This window comes from Crocodylus siamensis, chromosome 7 (genome assembly GCF_052110815.1).
Source record: "Crocodylus siamensis isolate JL-2025a chromosome 7, ASM5211081v1, whole genome shotgun sequence".
NCBI lineage: Eukaryota > Metazoa > Chordata > Crocodylia > Crocodylidae > Crocodylus > Crocodylus siamensis.
The window spans coordinates 52,694,319-52,710,891 of record NC_143401.1 but is presented as its reverse complement, the minus strand read 5'-3'; the positions used below and the strand labels follow the sequence as shown (position 1 = coordinate 52,710,891).

Sequence of the window (16,573 nt, the reverse complement as noted above, 5' to 3'; positions counted from 1 at the left end):
TTATTATTTAACAGTAAAAGGCTGTTCTGTGTTTCATTATGACTGTTGTCTGAGCAATTAATGCATCATTTAGCTCACTCTCACTAAGTTTATGAAATAAAAGTTATGTGGATTCTACGTAGCATTAAGGCCTTCCTTTTTACACTGATGCTTAGCAGGTTTCTGTAACTGGTTTCAGTGAAAGTAGTATTGGACCATTCTACAGAGACACAATTAAAGATGAAAAGGAGTTCTTGGTAACTGATAAGTATACCCACAGTCACTTCTATTAACATCATCTTATATGCTTACAATTTAATCCAATATGCCATTTATTATGCAACAGCAAATTAAGAATATATAAATATTTTGCTTGCCTGCCTTAGAGAAGGCCTAGATTAATCCAGTCTCCACCTGGCTGCAGGGGTGTACACACTTCACAATCCTTGCAGGATTTGGGCCTAAGATGAATGTTACAGAAAGCAAAGAAAACTGGTCATCTTCCCTGGCAGCAAAATAAACATAGAAAATTCAGGAGTTTATGAGGATTAACCATCTATTTCTGGGGTGGACATTATGGGGGAAATGGGGAAGGATCTGAAAGAACAGGAGACAAAGTATGATATCATGGTACTTGGAAGAATTTAATTGGAAATTCTAAGAAACCATTAAGCATTTGTGCTGCACTGCAGCCTCTGTTTCAGAGTAAATTCTGACTGAGTAAAGACTTCAGGATCACATTTTCTTGTCTTCCCCTTAGTCCCTTTGCTAACAATAATTTGAACTGCACAAAGAAAATAAGGGTATTATAATAATACAGGAAAACTGATGAAAAACTGGTATTATTAGATGGCAGAAATTGTCCCCTACAAAGGGAATATCTGGTCCTTGATTGAAAAAATAACTACATTATGGGCTTCTATGTATGTGCAGGGAGCCGGCTCTGATGTGCTAGAAATTCAACGCATCAGAGCAGACTTGGTTAACTGGGTCTGCTGGAGCATGGAAGTAAATGTGCTCCAGCAGACTCTGGTATCATGCATATTAGCGTCCCCCTGCTGAAAAATGGTGGTGGGGCACTTTGAACTAAAGCTCATTCGATGGGCTTTAGTTCAAAATACCCCACTGCCATTTTTCAGTGTGGGGGATGCTGACTCACATGATGCTTGGGCATTTTTAATTAAAAGTGCTCTCTAAATAAAGCACTCTCCTGCACCTCCGAGAGCATGTGTAAAAAATGCCCTATATGTCTACCAATTTATGGTCTGGGGTTTTCTGTTATGTATTATCATATACCAAGATAACTAACTATTGTGACAGGGGGCAATCTCCCAGGCCCGGTCACAGTACCGGCCCACCTGCCTGTCTAGGGTAGTCTGCTCGGTCTTTCCTGCCACGCCTTTGTTGTAATGTGAAATGGTGTTACAATAAGTTGGAGGCTGCCCATTTAAGAGCCCAATGCCTAGGGGTTTGTACACGACTCCAACCTTCCCTTATCATGTCCCATGCCTCGCAGATGTCTCCTTTTGAATTGCTCTCAACTCTGACTTGTGGCTGGGCCAAACTCAGCCCCTTGCTTGGCCTCATTCATTTGTCCATTCATTCTGCCCAATTGGACTTTATTCATACTGCCCCACTCTCACCGGGGCCTCTTAAACTCTTCCCTCTCACCTGCTGCTCCTCACTGAGCCACACCCAACCTGTCCTGCACCCTTGTGCGAACATGTAGGTCATCTGGCTTTCCTACTCACACTCCTTCACTGGCCTTAGGGCAGCTTTTCAGGCCTCTCCCTTGACCCTTATCGGAATGGTGACCAGCCAATTCACTGAACACTGGGCTGACCCTGCCAGTAGTCCCTCACTGAGCCACTCAATTTCATTCCCCGATTAAGGTCAATTATTCATCCACTCGGCCTTGGGCCCACGTGCAGCCTCAGGCATCCAAAGACTTACGTGAGCCTAGCTGCCCCCTTGGGGCTTCAACACATGCCCACTCTCTCACTGGGGCCTCAACATACATACCCCTCCCTGGGGCCCACACTCTGACCCTTATGCTGGGGCCATGGGATATTGCACCCCCACAGGCTCAGGTGCCTCTCTATAGGTGCACATGGCCCCACTATTCCCAGAGTCTTACACCCCCACGGGCTCAGGGGCTCCTTACTGGGCATGCCTGGCCCCCACTATCCTCTGGAGATTTACACCCCCATGGTCTCGGGTGCCTCTGCCTAGGTGTGCCTGGCCCTCCTTCCCTCTGATCTGAATGACCTACCATATAGTGGGGGATGGGGTTATCACGTACCCCTACCTGTGTTTCACCAGGGAGATAACTAGCCTGGCATTTCTGGGGGACTGTCCCACCCCAGACAGCCCCACCAGACCACCCTTCCCTGGCAGGGTGCAATTTTCGGTCTTACCCAGGACCAAGCAGGCCTACCTGCCCTGATCTTGTCCCTGTTGGGCTATGTATTGTTTCTGGGTTACTTTTCCTCCTAGGCCTTTCCCACCTTCATAGCAGTGTGCATGCTGACTAATCCCTACTCTCTTTTGGCTGTGATGTCCTCTCCCTTCTGAGGGCCTTTGGCCTGTTTGAGGCCCTGGCCCTGACTCCAGGCCAGTCAGGGTGCCAGATGGCTCTCCATAGCTCTGGACTGCCCCTTGTAGTAGGTGTAATTGCCCTTCAGCCTTTTGGCTCTGGTTCCCTTTCATTGACCAGTTGACGGATCAGAAAATTAGGCAAACAGCTGCTGCCCTCCATGGATGATTGGTGGGGCCCAGAAGGGGACTCCTTTCTCAACTGGGCTCACCTGAGCCCTAGGCTTCCTGCCAGCTCTACTCAGGGGCTTGCCTGGCTTCTTTGTAGGCCTATGAGCTGGTAACCCTATGCCTAGGCTTGGCCTTGATCTATCTAGGCCCAAGCCTTCTCTCTGAGACTTGGGACCTCACTGGGCCCCTAGGAACCTCTTGCCATCCCCATAGTTCCTCCCTTACCTCTGAGTTGTCCTGTGAACAGCAGCTCAGCCAGGTGTTGTTGCTCTGACTGCCAGTAACAGACTGCTGCCTCCCACCTAAGGGTCTGAGTTAAAATGGTAGTTACTCAGCCCTCTTCATCAACCACATGGCCTGGTCTGCGGCCATGTGACCATCTCATCAAAGCTATCATACACCTGCTGGTTGCCCTTCTGTCTGCTCTCACCCTTAAAGTGCTGGGTACTAAAGGTGCTCATCTATGCTATATCCTCAGGAATCTGGTTCCCATCATTATTTCTCTTCAGTTTCTCCTACCCCACAGTATTACATTTCTTTCATTTATCATCATATTAGTAAATATGGAAGTTATGTATCTCCAAAGAGGTGAAAATTAAGGATTTAAAATACCTTTGTTTGAACAAAAATACATAGGCTTTTAATTTCAGAAATTATACAATTTATTTGGCAATACTCTCAAACACTAACCTGTGCCACTATTTTGTTGATGCTTATCCGTTTCTAAAGAAGTAAAATAAATGAATAAACAGAGCTAAGTTAACCCTGTGGTTTAGTCTCCTTGTATATTTGTGTCAGCTTTTAGTTTTTGTAGATTGTCAGTTCCTCAGGACAAAGCCTGTAGTTTAAATCTTGCCTCCATTGAAGTCAATTGCAAAACTTGATTTAAATACTGGTGAAATTTAATTTTATATCTTCCTTCTTTAATTTACACAGTGCGATTATATTAATCTATACACACTCTTAAATTCAGATAGGGTCAGTAATTTGCTATGTAGTTCTGTTTTACCTCCTCAGACTCTACATCAGAAGTCATCTTGTTTAATACCAACATTTCTCACCTAATTTTTGCTTCCAGCAAAATGTGCTTCTTTGAACAAGAATGGGATCTTTATGCCATGCCATAAAATGCTGGCTGAAACCCTCTAAAAATTGGTTATGACAGATGGCTATGAGAATGTGGGTCACAAGAAAAAAAGTAAGAGAAATTAAAACGATTTGCTGCTTTCACTAGGTTAAAGAATGAACTGTTAGGGGAGGAAACTGAGCAACAGGAAAAACAGTTAAATACAAATAATTCTAATCAGAATGCTCCAGCGTGCTGCAGCATCTTGGGTAGTCAGTGTTCCCACATTTCAAAATGGAGCATTTCAAAATGCTGAACGAGCTTTAGTTAAAGCTCCCCCACCACAATTTTGAAATAAGGGATGCTGAATACACAAGGTGCTGAGGACATTTTAATTAGAGTTAAATTAATTAAAAAGTTGAAATTAATGTGAAATTAATAAAAAAACCACCCTGCCCCCGCCCACCCTGGAGCAGGTGTACAGACACCCACAGTGACTGCATATGATTTTACATGTACCCCGGGTGTACACGGGTTTGTACTTCCCTCTCCAATTGAGGGAATTATTGGCAGGGCAGTGGGCTATGGAGGGACACAACAGCCCTGTGGCCACCTCCATCCCCGGTAAAATCAGATCCAGTCAATCAATTACTTAACTATATACAGATTTATTATTACAACAAAACCATTAAAGGGTAAGGACATATATATATAATCTATGTACAAGTTTACAAAACAATAAACCCTATAATATAATATAATATTATATATATATATATATACACACACACACACACACACACACACACACACACATACATACACACAGATATACCACATCCAGATGGGGGTGGCAGGGCTCCCCTGTGGGGATCCTTTCTTCAGAGTAACTTACTATTACTCTGCAGTCCCGGAGGGTTGCCTCTTGTTCTCCAGATCAAGCTCTGCCCCTGCTGGGTTTTTCTGCCACCTGACTCTGCTGTTGCCATCTTGGCTTAGGGCCACAGGCACCGCTGTGTGTTGTGGGTGCTTTACCTTATGCTAGGAGTTGGAGACCTGGACAACCTTGTGCAGCACCAGGGCTTGGTCTCTTCCTGGACCCTCTGGGCTGTGTCATGGGCACTGAGCTGCTGCCCTATGTCAGCAGCTATAGACCTAAGCCACCTCAAGCAGTTCCTACGGTCTCTCACCCTCTGTGCAGCACCTCCTGCACTGAACTCCCAGCCTTGTTCTGGGGGTTGAGGACCTGAGCCGCCCCAGCGGCTCTAAAGGTCCTGCTCCGTGCACTGGCCTGTACACCGTGTCTCCGGCCACACATCAGAGGTTGGAGACCCAAGCTGCGTCATGCAGCTCCCAGGGTCTGGACACCATGTGCTGTGCGGCGCACAGAGAACTTAACTTCTGGAGCCGTCCCCGGCTCCCCACTGATGGAAGACTTCAGAGGCTCTTCCTGGGCTACTGCTTTGTCCTGCTGAGCAGTTCTCCTCAGCTTTTCTAAATCCTGCTCTTCTCTCAACGCATCTCCACTTGTGCTGGGCACGCAGCTCCTTTTATACACTCCAGGGCTCCGCCCCTGAAGTCTTTGGGACCTGACAATTTGCAGTCTTCAATCAGGTCTGAGAGAGCTCTTCTCCCCCTCCCCTCAGAAAAGGGGCGTGATGTTATTTCTCTTGCTGCCTTCTGATTGGTGGATGGACTCCACCAATCAAAACAGTAGGATCTCAAGCCTGAGACTCAACCTAAGCTCTGAAAGGTAAGCCTGCTACATACATAAACTTATACTTCCATTATATTAGTTTCTTGTCCATGTACAAGTTTTTGGAGGTTACAAATGTCCAGAAATATCTCAAATATTTTCTTTGTTATAGCATTTAAAGAAAATTTAGAAATGATCCTGATGATGTAACAAGTAATTAAGCAGTTCTGGAGTTAAAGACAGGTTAAATTATTCAGTGGAGCTGGATTCAAGGAAGGAGGGTATGTCTTGAATAATTTTTCTCCCTGTAAAATTAGAAGTTAGCCAAAGATGTTGGTTTTTCACCAGACATAGTTGTTTGACGAAGTGCTGGTGATAGGCTTAAGTACACAAGAAGCAATATGGTTAAACTGGATTCATTCCATCTTCTCTCTCTCTCTCATCTTCCTCATTGCTTGGCTGACCTCCATGCCAGAGCTCCTGAGCATGTGCTATTCTTAAACATACTTCTAATCAATCAGCTTGAACAGAATGCAGAGAAGAGGAGAGTATTTGTTTAATATGTGATAAATCATTAATTAGTTAGGGGTGGTGGCAAATCAGGTAAGATGCCTTGCTGTGACTTGGCAGGCATGAGTTCATATTTTTTTGGGTCTTATGCCAAAGATTGTCCCCATCTGAACCCAGCACTTTCTTGTCTATACAGGGGGTTGGACTCAATGATCTACTGAGGTCCCTTCCAACTCTAACATCTGTGAATCTATGAATCTATGAACACAAGGAGCAGGCAGCTGGCAGGGTTTGGGGCAGCTTCCACCAACAGTGAAAACCAAGCAGTCTTGATAAAGTAACCAAAAATAGAATGGCTAGAATTTTGGGTCATCAGAGACCTTGTCACCAGTTACAGGCAGCAGAGCTCTAGAGGAAGCTAATTCCAGTGGGATACACAGTAGTACACAGGATTTAATAATCTAGAAGTCAAAACAGAAGTTAGTAAGACACCACCCTTAGCAGAATGCTTAACTGCCAGACATAATGCTAGAATGGAATAGGGGCATTCTGGGAAATAGCTCTCTGCCCACATTTTTGCAGATTCTTATCATTGCTCGCCACCCAACCATATTCAATATCTGCCATATTTATGGCTTTCAGCCATACCAGCTTATGCTTTGTGCAGATCTTATTGGCTAAGTAGGGTTAGGAGAGATTGGAGAAGGGCATGGTAACAATTTACAAATATTTGTAAACAACAAGGAAAAGGAGGATTTATTTAGCATGGTACAAGAGATGTAACAAGATGAAATGACAAATAGTCCTGCCTCAAAGGCTACATTGGGTAGGTCACAAAGGGAACCCAGTCCCCTGATTTAAAATGGTACTGTACACACACTTGGCAAGTGGCCTAAAGGGGCTGCCAGCTTTACTCCAGTGGTAGAGTAAATATTACAGCTGTGCAAAGCTTCGGGTGCTGATTTGATTTGGAGGACATTTGGCTCAGTTCAGTGGCCAAATTTCCAAATCTGAATTGAATCAGGGCACCAATAAAAAGGTCTGAATTGACTTGAAGCTCTCCGAATCTTCGGAAAAGATTTGGAGAGCTTTGATGATTCAAACTCCCTGCTGCAGTTGGGAGCTGGAGCCAGACTCGGAGCTGGTAAGTAGGGGCGGGGGAGGAGGGGGCTGAATGAGGGGAGAGGGACCAAGGGGGGACCCCTGCCAGACCCCATTCCCTGCCTGCTCCTCCACCCCCTTGACCCCTGCCCACTCCCCCAGCCCCCTGCCCATGGCTGCCCCACCTGCCCCAGCTCCAGCCCTTTAAAAAAAAAAAATTTTAAAAACCTGGGAACTTACCAGCTCCTGCAGCACCCTCGGGGTTTTGGGGGATGCATGGGAGAGCCCCCCATGTGGCATGGGGCAGTGGGGGGCAGCAGGGATTGCCCCCTGCCCGGCAGGAACTGATGAGTCAGGGTTTTTTTATTTTTTTTTCCTTAAAGGGCCAGAGCTGGGGTGGGTAGGGCAGCCATGGGGGGACTGGGACAATGGGAGGGGTCAAGGGGCTTGTGCAGAGCCCCCATGCAGCATGGGACAGTGGGGGGCAGCGGGGATTGCCCCCTGCCCAGCAGGACCCAGTGAGTCGGGGCTTTTTTTTCCTAAGTGCCAGGAGGTGGGGCGGGCAAGGCAGCCATTGCCAGGGCTGGGAGACCAGGTGGGGGATGGTTCTGGGTGATTTAGAGATTTGGTTGAATCAGTTTGGGACAGTGATCTGAATTACCGAATCGAATCACTGTCCCCTGAATCGGCTGAATCCAAAGCGAATACCAGCCACTTCACACAGGTCTACTAAATATGTGGCTGCAGGTTGCAATGCAGTCCTCTGTTCTGGCATCAAGTGTCACCCTCAACACGTACCCTAGATTGGGGTGGCCAGCCAGAGGCATGTGTGCCACCAAGTGTTACAGGCAGCCTTTTTGTATGGCATGGACAGATATTTGGCTGGGGTGATATGACCCTGGCACCCATTCCTGCCCAGGGCAGGGGCTCGGACCCGATGGTCTGTTTAGGTCCCTTCTGACCCTAAGCACTATGATACTGTGATGTGAGAGACCAGGAAAGGGATGGGAAACGCAGTGGCAGTTAAGGTAAGGAACAGAAAACAGAGCAGTTGATCAGGTAGAGGAGGAGTCTCAGAGTTGCATTTAGGGAGAGTGTAAAGCAACCTTATAGCATGCCTGTCAAAAATGTTGCCCCCCTTCTGTCCTAGATGAAGAGCTAGGAGGGATTACTGTCTCTCAGAGGCTGATCCAAAATCAGTTAAATCAGTGGAAAGACTGACTCATGGGTGACTGGGTCCCCCCGAGGCCAATCTCGGTGACCAGGGGTGGTCCCCCCCGCAGCTGGTTGTGCTAACCTAGAAGCGTGAGCAGGGGACTGGAAGTGCCAGCGGCGCTCCTGAAAGTGCCAGCAGAACTTCTCTTGGTGCCCTCATTCTCTGGCTGGTGTTTGCAGGGTGGGCACCGGCACTCCTGCCTGCCCCCACTGTCCATCGCCTAAGTGGGGAGTGCTGGCTGTCAAGGGGTGCACCAGCACTCTCAGCACACCACTGCTTTGAATCTTGCCTTTCTTACTAATCATATAGAAAAAGCAAATCTGAAAAGAAAACTAAACAAAACTAGAGAACAATTAACCTCCCTCCCCCTGCAGAAGTCCTATGGAATTTAGTATTTTCCTCCTTTATACCAAATCATTCTGTGAACCAACATAGCATAACAAGTATATTAACTTTAAGCAAGTTTCTTATTAGGTGATAGGAGTTGAGAACTAGTTTACACTCTTACTAGGAGCCTTCTGCGTCACCCTATTACATCTTTCCCCTATGATCAACTTACTATCCCCTCCTTATGATGCTATCTTTCCCTTGTGCTGCCTCATGTGTCTGGAACTCCCTTCTTCCTTCCTCAGGTCACTGAGTCATCTTCCTTCTTTTAATCTTACATTTAAACCTTATTTTTCATTTTAATTTTAAACTGACTTTTAGCATAAAATAATTTGCGATCATTTATGTCAAAATGTGATAGAACCCCACCCTGTATTTTAACTAAATACCAACCCCTACTCAGTCTTCTAGCTATTGATTGATATTCAAGAAGAAACTGAAATTTCAGTTACGTACAATAAAGCATTAATTTTTTATCCAATTATGTAAGTCAGAATTAATATTAAAAAATTGTGAGAGTTGATAAAAACTTATGAAACACCATGGGCAAAATTTTCAGAGTGCAATGCTTTGAAAACAAAAGCTCTTTACAAATATGAATGAATATGTGCCCAAAATATTTGTTTAACAACAAATAGGTAGCATATCTTTGACAAAGAGGGTTAATGAACACTCTAGGAGTAGTACAGAATTGTTGTTTGGTCTATGCTGAGGAGCACAGCTATACCAACTGCATGCATACCTAGTGTGTGTTGAGAGAGTTGAGGATGTACGTTCTTTATTAGGTTCTGAAATGAAACCACCAAATAGTTTCAAACAAACCACCAAGCAACCAGTAGTTGTTAATGACTGTTGACTTGAGCCAAGTCTGAACCAGTGCCTCTGTTCAGTAACCAGTCTCTGAAGCACAAGTGACAACTTTTATTTTTGCTGGGGGTGGTTTTAGAGATAAAACTCCACCCCTTTATGTCTGTATCTGAAGACAGTCATGCACAGAAGGCTCCTCTGTGGTGGATTCTGGATTAGATGGGCTGATCTAGGCATATGTATGTAATATTAAAGTTATGTTTATGTTGTTTTAAAAAACTATAATGTCCCTGTGGTATTTAAGTAACATATCACCACACACTTAACCCTTCTTCTCTGATAATCTCCTAACATTTTTAATTTCAACCAAAGGTATGGATTTATGTCCCTTTTATATATGTATATATTTAATTATTTATTTGTCAAATGACATTTATTTTATTTTGCTATGCTTTAGGGGAAGGATGAAGTGATCAAGAAACATTGAAAGAAAGTATTTTAGAATTATTGGACCCAGTAGTGAAGATCTTATTTAGTCAAAATTAACAGTGAAGACACTGAGTAGCAAGGACTGCATGTGTAAAGACTCAAAACCTTGGTTCTTTGTAATTAAACACAAAATAATATTTTAGGCAATTAAAAATGTCACAAACTGCTAGTATGTATGCAAACATTGTAACTTCATATGAACCTTGTGTTCAGAGATCAAAGCTGTATATAAACTCATTGGAAAGGTTGACTCTGTAATAGTTATAAATAGGCTATTTCTAGGTTTGTGTCTATTATAAATTGTGCAGAGAAGCCACTGGGGATTATTGCAATTATAAACAGACTATTTCAATACACATGGCTATTATAAACTCAGTAGAAAAGCCAAATACACTCAGAATGATCATGAACTAACTGTTTAGAAGTTCATAGTATTTGCAAACCCTACCTAGAGGGCCAAGTTTATAAAAGTCATCAGCTGCCTATTTCTCAGGGGCTGGGACTCACAGGGCACAGACAGAAGTTACATTTGTCATGCAAACTGGCTCCCTGAAGGCACTCTACAGCCATGCTGTGACACGCATGCACGGCCGCAGAATGCTTTAAAAGTAGCTGATTATGCAACAAATTAACCTTCATCAAATGAGGGATCAGATGAAGGTGCTCCACTTTGGAATGCCTTAGGGAACTTGTGTTCCCTAGGATTTATTTGTGGTGTGATTGGGGATGGGCTGCCTGCAGGAAGGGACAGGGGAGAGGGAAGGGAGAGCAAACTACAGGCTGTGGTTTGTCCAACATGAACTGGAATGGGGTGGTGGTGGATTGGAGTCCCCCCACCTTGCAGCCCCCTCCAGGCTACACCCTCCAGCTTAGGTCAGGCAAACCCTAGACCACAGCTTGGTCTCCCTCCCTTCTTCCCCCCCCACTTCCAACAGACAGCACTGGAGCTGGAAGGGGGAGAGGGTGGAACTGGGGGAAAGTGATGGCTCCTTCATTGCGGGCAGGCTCCCTGGGCTCCTGCATCTCCCCTTCCCCCCGACCAACAGGTGAATGTCTGTTGGGGTGGGGCTGCATTCGAACTCATGGTGCTTTATGTAGAGCACCATGAGTTAATGCAGGGGCTTGCATGTCTGTCAACACCCTTAATGAGCAGATTTTATCCAAGCTATTAGGAATATTGGTGGACTTGGCCACCTATGTGCAACTCTGTTCCACTTTGCATGAGTCACTGAAAGTTGCTAATAAAAAAGGTGAGTGGGTCTTTCTCCTTGCTGGGTTTTTTAATGACTCAGTCTGAAGGGTAATATTTAATCTCATTTCAGACAATGTGTTACAAAAATATATGTATTAATGGATTTTTCAGAGACTTGAAGAGGGAATAGAATAACACGTAGCTTCCTAAGTCTGCTTGGATGCCTAATAGGTGAAATAGTATTTCACCCTAATGACTAATATATTTATTATGTTTCAAAGCCAATGTTTCAAAGACACCAAATAATTTGGTTTCACTCTTTTGATTTAAAAAAATGAAGTTACATGAACATTTTCGTTCAAACTATTTACGTTGTCTGTTAAAATTTTGCCTACGGCTATGTGTGGCCCAGTTTTGTTAGTATACAGTATTTGCTCTATGGAATTGTTCACATTTATGTGAAAAAATCATCAGATTAGATAGAATAGTCTTTGAAAGTTGTGTAGCTTTACAAATTTTGAAATTTTGAAGGAGAATCTTGAATTTCAAACTGAGAATGGTTGCAGTGTACTACTCAAGTGAGTGAGCAAAATTATTATGATGTGGTTTGAGAGTGGGGAGCCAGTCAGAAAAATGGTATGTCTCCAAGTGTCAGAGACCTGATCCCTGGGGCATCCCTTAAAATGATGCTTATAAAAGTCTATGGATCATATTTCTACCCTAGGTCCCTGTCAGCAAGCAGGAAGCATCTTTATCTTACTCCACACAGCAAACCATGTGCACACCCCAAGAAAGACTACCAGCTGTCACTTGAAATATCATTCTTTCTGGGAGGGGGTTAATACTCATGCTTGGTGGCTCCTCAGTGGCTTGCTGACATAGTAAATAACAAGAAGGTCTACCAACTATCAGAGGTAGTTGGCAAGCCACTGAAAACTTGTTCCCATCCAAGAAAAAAACACAAGTAGGAAGATGGAGGTTTGTTGAACCCAGCTGTTCTACAGCTTCTCCTGGGAAGTAATAAAGTTACTTTGGCTTAAATTTCTTCAGGCTTGAGTTGAAATGTTGAGCATGTAAAATTTTGTATTCTGTATGTTCACATTTTGAAATAAAACCAACCATTGTACTAAGATTTACAAAAAAAAACAAACAAACAAAAACCAGGAAGTTACTAATGACCTGACTATTCTGTGAAAAATCAGCACTAAAAATTGTTGCCAGTTCTAATTTCATAGGAATAAAATATTATTAGTGTACAATCATACCTATCAAAAAGTTAAACTTGGTGGATGGTTTGAATGAAAGACCTCCAAAAGTATAAGGATAGCAGCTCTCGTTCAGTCTTCTGCACATTTGTTTTGTGGTCCTAGTCGTGTTGCCAATACAGCTTCATTTTTTCCATCAAAACCAAAGTAAATGATGTAAAGCCATGTTAATCCAATGTTAACGTTGATCTTTAAATCACAGAACACTGAGAAAATTTAGGGTTAAAGTTCCGTGCAAATCAGGAACTGCTGCCGGTTGTGATGCTCCTCCACAGCAATATATAACTCCCATCCCAGGATTGTCATCTAATGTGAACATAGCGTATGTGATCCAGTGCAAACAGCATGGCTACACTTTGTCTATGACAGTCCCTTTTCAGACCATGCTGTACCAAATACCTGGCAGGCACTGACTACACCAAAATAGATTCTGCAGTATCATGCCCCAGTAGATTTCAGTAATGCAGGCAAAATTATGTAGCTCATCTTTAATTAAATCATGAAAACTGGAAACTTCATTTACTACCAACCTTACAGTAATAAGAATGAACTGAAGAACAGGATTCTTACTGGCAGATAAACTTTCAGAGAGAACATCAGGCAAGAACAGTGGAACTCAGTTTAAATATTTTTGGTCATACTTATTTATTCCTGACTTTTTTTCCCAGCCTACTACCAGAGAAACAGAAAAATGAGTTAGTATGTCCTGATAATCACATGGATACAGGTTATTTCAGCTAGTGAAGGGCTGAGATCTTCAATTCATAAGACTACTTTAAAATCCCGTATTTTGTCTCTCTTTTTCATTGCCAGTCTGCCCATCATCCATTTCACTTTATCTTTCTGACCCTGTAGTAGTCAAATGTTCCCTCACAAGCTGTTTTCCCCATCTGCAGGTCCCCTCTTACTGGTTACATGCCCTTTCACCTCTGGTCCAGCAAGCCAACCATCCATTTTAATCTTCTACCTCACTGTTTCTGTCTCTGTTCTGCCCCTCTTCACCCACTACACATACACATTCCCACATTCTTAAAGGACTGTCTCTCCTTAAGTGAATACTCCTCATAGAAATAAGGCCTTTAGCTCCTGGAAAATGTTTTGCTGGCAGAGTGGGAGAAATGGGCAAATGTCAGAAATACACAATCTGGGATAAGGGAGAAACAAGGTGATATTGTTCTATCTCCAGTTTCCAAGCTATTTCGTTCCTTTCCCCTTAACCCCAGTTCTGTTCTATCCAGGGCAACATAGTGTGATCTGTTCATTCTTTCAGATCAACCCCCATGCCTACTGCCTTAGAGAAGAGACCATCCTTTTCCTTCACAGTGAGACTCTTCTCCTTGCTTCTCCCATTCATCTGGGAGAATACATTCTCCTTTTTCTGTTTACACCAACGCCTTCCCTTCTGCTTTCACAATCAGGTCATCCAACTCCTCCCCAAAGCATTGTGGGATAATGAATTCTACTAAAACAATCTATCATGGAAATCTGTAAAGAAGCCAACTCTGCTCACCATGAAGTGGTGTGACCTGCCTGTGTGAGAGCCTCAATTCCAGGTCCTTCCTGCCCTGTGCCTCTTTGTGCCTCTTTGTCCCCTCACTGCAGGCTGCTGCCTTCCAACTTGCAAAGTAGTAAGAGGGCTAATTTTAGGGTGCTTCATCATCCTGCCATGGAAAGACATGGTGTCATATCAGAATCAGCAGCATGTGGCACCACTTGGAGCTGCTATTTTATAAGCTGAGATTCAGTGTGTTCTCAAATTGGTTTCTGTAGGGCAACACTGACTCAATTATTGATATTATATTTTGATAGGACTGCATCTTAAAAAATTAAAAATTGGTATGTAACGCTTAAAGAAGTAACCGAGAGGTTATTTTAGTTTCATTATAATTGGTGTCCTAGTGTCCAATACCATTAACCACTCTGGCAACAAACGTTTGGTTAAAAAACTGTTGTACAGGAATATTTTGGTGTTCATTTAGCTCTTGTCTTATATCTCTATTAATATAAAACATTAATACAATAGTGATAAACATCATTCAACAGGCAGAGACCATATCGTATACGTAAATGGGCCTGCCTGACTACATGCCTGGGACGCTAAGGAATGTTCAGAATCTTCAGCACCAACCTGTAGGAGACATTGCACGTTTGTTGGTGGCTTTTCCTACATACTTTGGAGAGAAGTAGCTGTTTTTCACATGACTATGGGGCTACAGAAAAGTTATCTGGTTCTTTTCTCTACTTTGTGATGCATACGATCCATAATCACCTGACACTGTTTTTAGTAGTTTTTCTACCCTTCACTCTGTCATTTCATTGCTGCTTATTTTGTGCTGAAGGGGGAAATGAAGTGGGGGGAATGGCAGGTTTTAGCTTATACAGAGTCTGCATTCTGACACATATGTTGACTAATACCTTACTTCTCACTGAAATGAATGAGATATGATACTTGCAGAATAATTTCTGAACGGTATTGAGGATGGGTAAGTGTGGCACCTGTCTCTTAGAGCTGGCGCACCCTGGAAATCAAAACTATATTTAACACTGTGTTGGACAGAAACCAAAGATTATGCATACCAGCATTATGATGAGTCACTTTCCTACTTCAATCGAGTATGGTAGAGAATATGGTAATTAGACAGCTAAATCCATATTTAAGTATTAAAACCTGATGTTTACAAGTGCTGATCACCTGTAGTTACCATAGATTTTGTTGGGAATTGCCACTAGTCACCATCTCTGAAAATCAGGTCACTTACTGTACTTAGATCTATAGTCATCCATATTTTCATATTTTGGATTTAGCATACAGTGTTTTGCATCTTTAAAACAGGTCACAAATTTTATTTTTCATCACACTTCAGTAAAGTTGGTTAAGGGTCCATACTACTGGCAAATATATTAGTATTTTAGCTTCTATATAGTTGTTACTATAAAAGTGAATACCACATAAGACTAATATTGTAAGACATGCTCTTTAAAATAATAAAAGTAAACTGGAAAAATATCTTTGAATTTCTTGTTTGTAACTAGTTTCATTTTAATGCTTTTTCCTTATCTCATTCAAACTAAGTGTTGTTATACATAGATTTTTCATTTCAGCTAATGTCTCACAACAAAATGCTGACACTTCACTTTTGATTTCTGTTCCCTGTAACAGTGTGACATGCCAGAATGTAAAATAGTTTTGAAATGTTGAATTAATGTGTAAAAATAAAAATGAGGATTACCAGGAGAAAACCGAATTTTGATTTTGAATTTTCTCCTTCTTAAAATGAAGACCAACTTATGATACAGGGTTCACATGGTCTGTCTTTCCCTGTATTCATTTTACACAAAGTTTAGATAGCATATTTGCACAATCTGAGGATGACATTTAGGTAAATAGATTGCCTAGATACATTTTCCATCAATAAAGCAAAATATACCTATCTTTCAGTAGGATGGCTGATTTTGTTAACCTCTGAAAACTGCCTTGACAAATAATTACTCTGAAGTACTATATATAAAGACAACTGTGCTATACTCAAACATACTATTTTATTAAAAACCTGTAGCTGAAGATAGTTTCCTGTTCATTTATAACTAAGAATAAGACAGCTATGCAAATATAACAATAAACTTCCATGCTGAGGCAGTTATGAAAATAATTATATTTTCACTGAAGTGACAGCATTTTTAGGTTCCTCCTGTCATGGTTTTTTTTTTTTTACAAATACTAAATAAAACATGGCAATTTGATGCAGCCAGGGCTCATTCAGATCAGATGACATGATAAATCCACTAATTATGGGTCCCCTGAAGATTTGATGGGGAATGGGCATATACATCTACCTGCCTCCTTCACTAACCACTTCACTAACCATGCTCTCTACAAAGCCTGAGAAAAGAAGGCATCATGTTCCTTGTGCCCTAGTATAAGTTTTTGGGGTATTGTTTACCAGTTCTGCTTGTGAAAGTGCAATCTGAAATAAAGAGGCTAGGGAAATAATGCCTTTGAAAGAACTAGTACTATCGGGCTTTACCGAGTCCTCTTTATTCAGACAAAACCATTAGCAGCTCAGTAAAAAGTGGTGAACCATAGGGCCCAAGACAGGAA

The 16,573-nt window shown here is 42.6% G+C and overlaps 1 protein-coding gene across 5 annotated transcripts in view; it reads right to left on the bottom strand.

The window, feature by feature from the left end:
• Nucleotides 1-14,095, bottom strand: part of MYPN (myopalladin) — a 145,879-nt gene extending 131,784 nt beyond the window's left edge. For 2 of the 5 annotated variants that reach the window (XM_090056712.1, XM_090056708.1), the window contains exon 1: nucleotides 13,985-14,062. The gene's annotated coding sequence lies outside the window, so the exon portion shown is untranslated. Of the gene's footprint in view, nucleotides 1-356; nucleotides 441-12,474; nucleotides 12,567-13,984 lie in introns of those variants that run through there. The other 3 variants (XM_090056711.1, XM_090056710.1, XM_090056713.1) reach the window with 3 other exon arrangements.
• Between the last annotated feature and the right edge of the window lie 2,478 nt (nucleotides 14,096-16,573).